This window comes from Salmo salar, chromosome ssa10 (genome assembly GCF_905237065.1).
Source record: "Salmo salar chromosome ssa10, Ssal_v3.1, whole genome shotgun sequence".
NCBI classification, from domain to species: domain Eukaryota; kingdom Metazoa; phylum Chordata; class Actinopteri; order Salmoniformes; family Salmonidae; genus Salmo; species Salmo salar.
The window spans coordinates 56,430,532-56,438,125 of NC_059451.1; positions in this window are offsets into that span (position 1 = coordinate 56,430,532).

A 7,594-nucleotide genomic window follows, 5' to 3' on the forward strand; every position below is an offset into this window, starting at 1 on the left:
TCCTTTTCAATAGACAAGGTTGGTTTTCACCAATAGACAAGGCTGGTTTTCACCAATAGACAAGGCTGGTTTTCACCAATAGACAAGGCTGGTTTTCATCAATAGACAAGGCTGGTTATCACAAATAAACAAGGTAGGTCTTTATCAATAGACAACGCTGTTCTTTATCAATAGACAAGGCTGGTCTTTACCATTAGACAAGGCTGGTCTTTATCAATAGACATGGCTGGTCTTTATCAACAAACAAGGCTGTTTTTCACCAATAGACAAGGCTGGTTTTTACCAATAGACATGGCTGGTTTTCATCAATAGGCAAGGCTGGTTTTCATCAAAAGACAAGTCTGGTTATCACAAATAAACAAGGTTGGTCTTTATCAATAGACAACGCTGGTCTTTATCAATAGACAAGGCTGGTCTTTATCAACAAACAAGGCTGTTTTTCACCAATAGACATGGCTGGTTTTCATCAACAGGCAAGGCTGGTTTTCACCAATAAACAAGGCTGGTCTTTATCAATATTCAACGCTGGTCTTTATCAATAGGCAAGGCTGGTTTTCACCAATAGACAAGGCTGGTTATCACAAATAAACAAGGTTGGTCTTTATCAACAGACAACGCTGGTCTTTATAAATAGACAGTGCTGGTTTTCAACAACAGACAAGGCTTGTTTTCCCCAAAAGACAAGGCTAGTTTTTATCAATAGTCAAGACTGGTCTTTACCATTAGACAAGGCAGGTCTTTACCAATAGTCAAGGCTGGTCTTTATCAGTAGACAAGGCTGGTCTTTACCAATAGACAAGGCTGGTCTTTATCAATAGACAAAGCTGTTTTTTACCAATACACAAGGCTGGTCTTTATCAATAAACAAGGCTGGTTTTTACCAATACACAAGGCTGGTCTTTACCAATAGACAAGGCTGCTCTTTATCAATTGACAAGGCTGGTCTTTATCAATAAACAAGGCTGGTTTTCGCCAATAGACAAGGCTGGTTTTCACCAATAGACAAGGCTGGCTTTCACCAATAGACAAGGCTGGCTTTCATCAATAGAAAAGGCTGGTTTTCACCAATAAACAAGACTGGTCTTTATCAATAGACAAGGCTGATTTGATCAATAAACAATGCTGGTTTTCACCAATAGACAAGGCTGGTCTTTATCGATAGACAAGGCTGGTCTTTATCAATGGACAACGCTGGTCTTTATCAATAGACAAGGCTGGTCTTTATCAATAAACACATGTATTGCTAACTTGTTGCAATGTCTGAAGAAGTGTCTCAAAGACCTCATTGCTAATCTACAGTATACACCTGACAGTATACACCTGACAGTTTACACCTGACAGTATATACCTGACAGTAAACACCTGACAATATATACCTGACAGTATACACCCTGACAGTATACACCTGACAGTATACACCTGACAGTATATACCTGACAGTATACACCTGACAGTATACACCTGACAGTATATACCTGACAGTATACACCCTGACAGTATACACCTGACAGTATATACCTGACAGTATACACCCTGACAGTTTACACCTGACAATATACACCTGACAGTATATACCTGACAGTATACAGCCTGACAGTTTACACCTGACAGTATACACCTGACAGTATACACCTGACAGTATACACCCTGACAGTTTACACCTGACAGTATACACCTGACAGTATACACCTGACAGTATACACCCTGACAGTTTACACCTGACAGTATACACCTGACAGTATACACCTGACAGTATACACCTGACAGTATATACCTGACAGTATACACCCTGACAGTTTACACCTGACAGTATACACCTGACAGTATACACCTGACAGTATATACAGTGGGGCAAAAAAGTATTTAGTCAGCCACCAATTGTGCAAGTTCTCCCACTTAAAAAGATGAGAGAGGCCTGTAATTTTCATCATAGGTACACTTCAACTGTGACAGACAAAATGAGAAAGAAATTTCCAGAAAATCATATTGTAGGATTTTTTATGAATTTATTTGCAAATGATGGTGGAAAATAAGTATTTGGTCAATAACAAAAGTTTATCTCAGTACTTTGTTAAATACCCTTTGTTGGCAATGACACAGGTCAAACGTTTTCTGTAAGTCTTCACAAGGTTTTCACACACTGTTGCTGGTATTTTGGCCCATTCCTCCATGCAGATCTCCTCTAGCCTGTTAGGGCTAGGGGGCAGCATTGACACGGCTGGATAAAAAACATACCCGATTTAATCTGGTTACCACTCCTACTCAGTAACTAGAATATGCATATACTTATTACATATGGATAGAAAACACCCTAAATTTTCTAAAACTGTTTGAATGGTGTCTGTGAGTATAACAGAACTCAAATGGCAGGTCAAAACCTGAGAGATTCCTTTACAGGAAGTGGCCTGTCTGACCATTTCTGGAACTTCTTTGCCATCTCTATCATTTACTAAGGATCTCTGCTCTAACGTGACACTTCCCACGTCTTCCATAGGCTCTCATAGCCCGGGAAAAAGAGAATGTCGTCATTCCAGCCCCAGGCTGAAACACATTATCGCCTTTCTCAAGTGGCCCATCAAGAGACACTAGCTTATGCGCGTGACCCCGACCGCCCCCGCCTTTGGGATTTTTTCCTCTGTTTGCCGAAAAGGAGATTCCCTGTCGGAATATTATCGCTTTTCTACGAGAAAAATGACGTAAAAATTGATTTTAAACAGCGGTTGACATGCTTCGACGTACGGCAATGGAATACTTTGAATTTTATTGTCAGGAATTGCGCCAAGCGCGACACTTCTTTACTATTTCGGATAGTGTCTGGAACGCATACGAACAAAACGCCGCTATTCGGATATAACGATGGATTATTTTGGACCAAACCAACATTTGTTATTGAAGTAGACGTCCTGGGTGTGCATTCTGACGAAGACAACAAAAGGTAATGACATTTTTATAATAGTAAATATGATTATGGTGAGTGCTAAACTTGCCGGGTGTCTAAATAGCGAGCCCGTGATGCCTGGGCTATGTACTTAGAATATTGCAAAATGTGCTTTCACCAAAAGCTATTTTAAAATCGGACATATCGAGTGCATAGAGGAGGTCTGTATCTATAATTCTTAAAATAATTGTTATGCTTTTTGTGAACGTTTATCGTGAGTAATTTAGTAAAATGTTAGCGAATTCCCGTAAGTTTGCGGGGGTATGCTAGTTCTGAACGTCACATGCTAATGTAAAAAGCTGGTTTTTGATATAAATATGAACTTGATTGAACAAAACATGCATGTATTGTATAACATAATGTCCTAGGGTTGTCATCTGATGAAGATCATCAAAGGTGAGTGCTGCATTTAGCTGTCTTCTGGGTTTTGGTGACATTATATGCTGGCTTGAAAAATGGGTGTCTGATTATTTCTGGCTTGGTACTCTGCTGACATAATCTAATGTTTTGCTTTCGTTGTAAAGCCTTTTTGAAATCGGACAGTGTGGTTAGATTAACGAGAGTCTTATCTTTAAATGGCTGTAAAATAGTCATATGTTTGAGAAATTGAAGTAATAGGATTTTGAAGATTTTGAAAATCGCGCCACAGGCTGGCAGTGGCTGTTACGTAGGTGGGACGAATTCGTCCCGCCGGTCCCATAGAGGTTAAAGCAGTGATGTTTTGGGGCTGTCGCTGGGCAACACGGACATTCAACTCCCTCCAAAGATTTTCTATGGGGTTGAGATCTGGAGACTGGCTAGGCCACTCCAGGACCTTGAAATGCTTCTTGCGAAGCCACTCCTTCGTTGCCCGGACGGTGTGTTTGGGATCATTGTCATGCTGAAAGACCCAGCCACGTTTCATCTTCAATGCCCTTGCTGATGGAAGGAGGTTTTCACTCAAAGTCTCACGATACATGGCCCCATTCATTCTTTCCTTTACACGGATCAGTTGTCCTGGTCCCTTTGCAGTAAAACAGCTCCAAAGCATGATGTTTCCACCCCCATTCTTCACAGTAGGTATGGTGTTCTTTGGATGCAACTCAGCATTCTTTGTCCTCCAAACACGACGAGTTGAGTTTTTACCAAAAAGTTCTATTTTGGTTTCATCTGACCATATGACATTCTCCCAATCCTCTTCTGGATCATCCAAATGCTCTCTAGCAAACTTCAGACGGGCCTGGACATGTACTGGCTTAAGCAGGGGGACACGTCTGGCACTGCAGGATTTGAGTCCCTGGCGGCGTAGTGTGATACTGACGGTAGGCTTTGTTACTTTGGTCCCAGCTCTCTGCAGGTCATTCACTAGGTCCCCACGTGTGGTTCTGGGATTTTTGCTCACCGTTCTTGTGATCATTTTGACCCCACGGGGTGAGATCTTGCGTGGAGCCCCAGATCGAGGGAGATTATCAGTGGTCTTGTATGTCTTCCATTTCCTAATAATTGCTCCCACAGTTGATTTCTTCAAACCAAGCTGCTTACCTACCTTGTAGATTCAGTCTTTCCAGCCTGGTGCAGGTCTACAATTTTGTTTCTGGTGTCCTTTGACAGCTCTTTGGTCTTGGCCATAGTGGAGTTTGGAGTGTGACTGTTTGAGGTTGTGGACAGGTGTCTTTGATACTGATAACAAGTTCAAACAGGTGCCATTAATACAGGTAACGAGTGGAGGACAGAGGAGCCTCTTAAAGAAGAAGTTACAGGTCTGTGAGAGCCAGAAATCTTGCTTGTTTGTAGGTGACCAAATACTTATTTTCCACCATAATTTGCAAATAAATTCATAAAAAATCCTACAATGTGATTTTCTGGATTTTTTTTTCTCATTTTGTCTGTCATAGTTGACGTGTACCTATGATGAAAATTACAGGCCTCTCTCATCTTTTTAAGTGGGAGAACTTGCACAATTGGTGTCTGACTAAATAATCTTTTGCCCCACTGTACCTGACAGTATACACCTGACAGTATACACCTGACAAGCAATGTTGTTAATTGACCATAGATGAAATAAGATGCAAATACGTCTGTTTGTTTTTAAAATCAAGACTTACATTTCCACCACCAATTAACTGTCTAATTGCCCATGTTTCACTGTGGTTTCTGATGACAAAGTGATTGAATTACAGTAAAGGAATAAATGAGCACATTCCAAACAACCACATAATGCTTGTTAAAAATGGTGTTCAATATTTGACAAGCATGTACCATAATTATCTTCTGAAGCACCTCATCCCAAATTGACATGAAAATTTGACCTTTAAAAAAATATTTTCTATCATTTTCATTACATTTCATTTTTACATATTTGGCACTGTTTTCGTGGCATCTGCTTTCTTTCCAGAATTTTTTTCTTTCTCCTCCACATCTCCAGCATTGCATTCCAACCAGTCTGCTTTTAATTATCTCTAATCAAACAACACTCTCAGCTCAGAGGAATGCCTCTGGCATTTTACACAGCTGAACCGTGACGCACAGTCCACAGCAACTCAGTGGAATACTTATCTGGTACAATAAAACTAACTCAGGTCTACACATTCCATTCCAGAACATTCACCACAGAACATTCAAACATGGTTACGTCATAGTAAGTTCTATTAAAAAGAAGGCAATTAGCTGCCATCGTTCGTTTGTAGAAAAAATTTAAAATATGTTTCAGTGTTTATTGTGTTTATTAAATCTGAGTAATAAAACTTCCTTTTGGTGAATAATGTTCTGAATAAGCCAGACAGTCCTTCCTCCCTTCCTGTGTTGATCAACTTCATCATTCTCACTCTGTGAAACACATTTCTTGATATTTCCTGCCAAGAATGTAGATGGTTGAAGCCACAGAATTAAATAGAGCACTATATTATAATGTATCGCTATGGTTGAAGCATTAAATGAGATATGAACTTAAATATGTGTCCTGCCAAAGACCCCACCGTCACAGGCATGTAGCTGAAACGTTGAGTCCCAGGAGAACTTCTGTTACATGTGAAAGCCTCACTTCGATGTGTAGTGATCTTCAGAGTTGGTTATTAGAAATGTCTCTTTATCTTGTAGTGTGAATTATAATGTGACCATAGGATTTACAAAAATTGTGTTTTTTTCTGACTTTAGCAAATGAAATGATAAATCATCATGATTTTTTAAATTTTTATAAACAACATGTTTTATTGTCACGTTACACCAGATATGTGCAGTGAAATGTATTAAAATATTCAGTTATAGTAGTACTAAGTACCCCTGGAGGAAGTTAAACTTAAGTGCCTTGCTCAAGGGCACATCAACATATTTGTCTCCTCGTCAGCTTGGGTATTCAAACCAGCAATCTTTCAGTTACTGACCCAATGCTCTAACCGCTAGGTTACCTATTGCCCATTAGCAAGAGGAGCCATGTCTAGCCCTGCTCTGTTCTCTCATGTTAGCTATGTCTCCCTCAAGCCTGCAGTTGGCAACTAGTGCTTTCTGCTTTTCAAATAGCTCTGTTTTTCACAGTAAATATTTTTGCCTCCCTCGGTCCGTTGATTCCCCTGGGTAAGCGTAAGAAAGCATTCCATAGATTCCTCAGAGGTCTTCCCTCCCACTGAGTTGACTTGTGGCAGAGCAGTGCTACATTTCAAAGCTCACAGCCTGGTCTCATTAGACTAAACGTAACATAGTAAATCCAGGACTCTCAAATTAGTATGATATGGGGAAAGAAGGTTACCTACTCAGTTGTACAACTGAATGCATTCAACTGAAATGTGTCTTCCACATGTAACCCAACCCCTCTGAATCAGAGAGGTGCAGGGCCTGCCTTAATCGACATCCATGTCGTCAGCGCCCGCGGAACAGTGGGTTAACTGCCTTGCTCAGGGGTAGAACGATATATTTTTGCATTGTCAGCTCAGGGATTTGATCCAGCAACCTTTCGGTTACTGGCCCAATGCTCCGCCCCGCCAGGCTACCTGGTAGGGTTACCAAAGTCAGATGGTTACTTAAGGCAAAAAACTAAAGTTGTGTGATTGGTCGGGGTGGATGGGTGGGCATATATTGCAAATGTCTTGCAACCAAAAGGTTGCGAGTTTGAATCCGAGCACAAACAACTTCAGCATTTCAGTTAATTAGCAACTTTTCAAATATTTACTACTTTTTAGCAACTTTGCAGCTACTTAGCATGTTAGCTAACCCTTCCCCTAACCTTTACCCTTTTAGCTAACCTTCCCCTAAACCTAACCTTAACCTTTTAACCTAACTCCTAACCCTAACCCCTAGCCTAGTTAATGTTATTGTTTATTCCAAACATATCATCATTTTTGCAAATTCATAACATGTTGTACGTTTTTACAAATTCATAACATATAATATCAATTGTAATTCGTAACATCTCATGCTAAATGGATTTTCTCGGATTTACGTACAGAATAATATGAAAAGCTTTGCGACGAAGTTGCAGCTCAGGCTGGAAAGCTGAGAAGAGTTGCATGTCTTGTACTGGTATGTCTCTGTTGAGCAGGACTGGCTTTAGCAAGCGGGCTAAGTGGTTTACTACTATAGTACCTGGGTCAGTCCATGGTTTACTAATATAGTCCCTGGGTCAGTCAATGGTTTACTATTATACTCCCTGGGTCAGTCCATGGTTTACTAATATAGTCCCTGGGT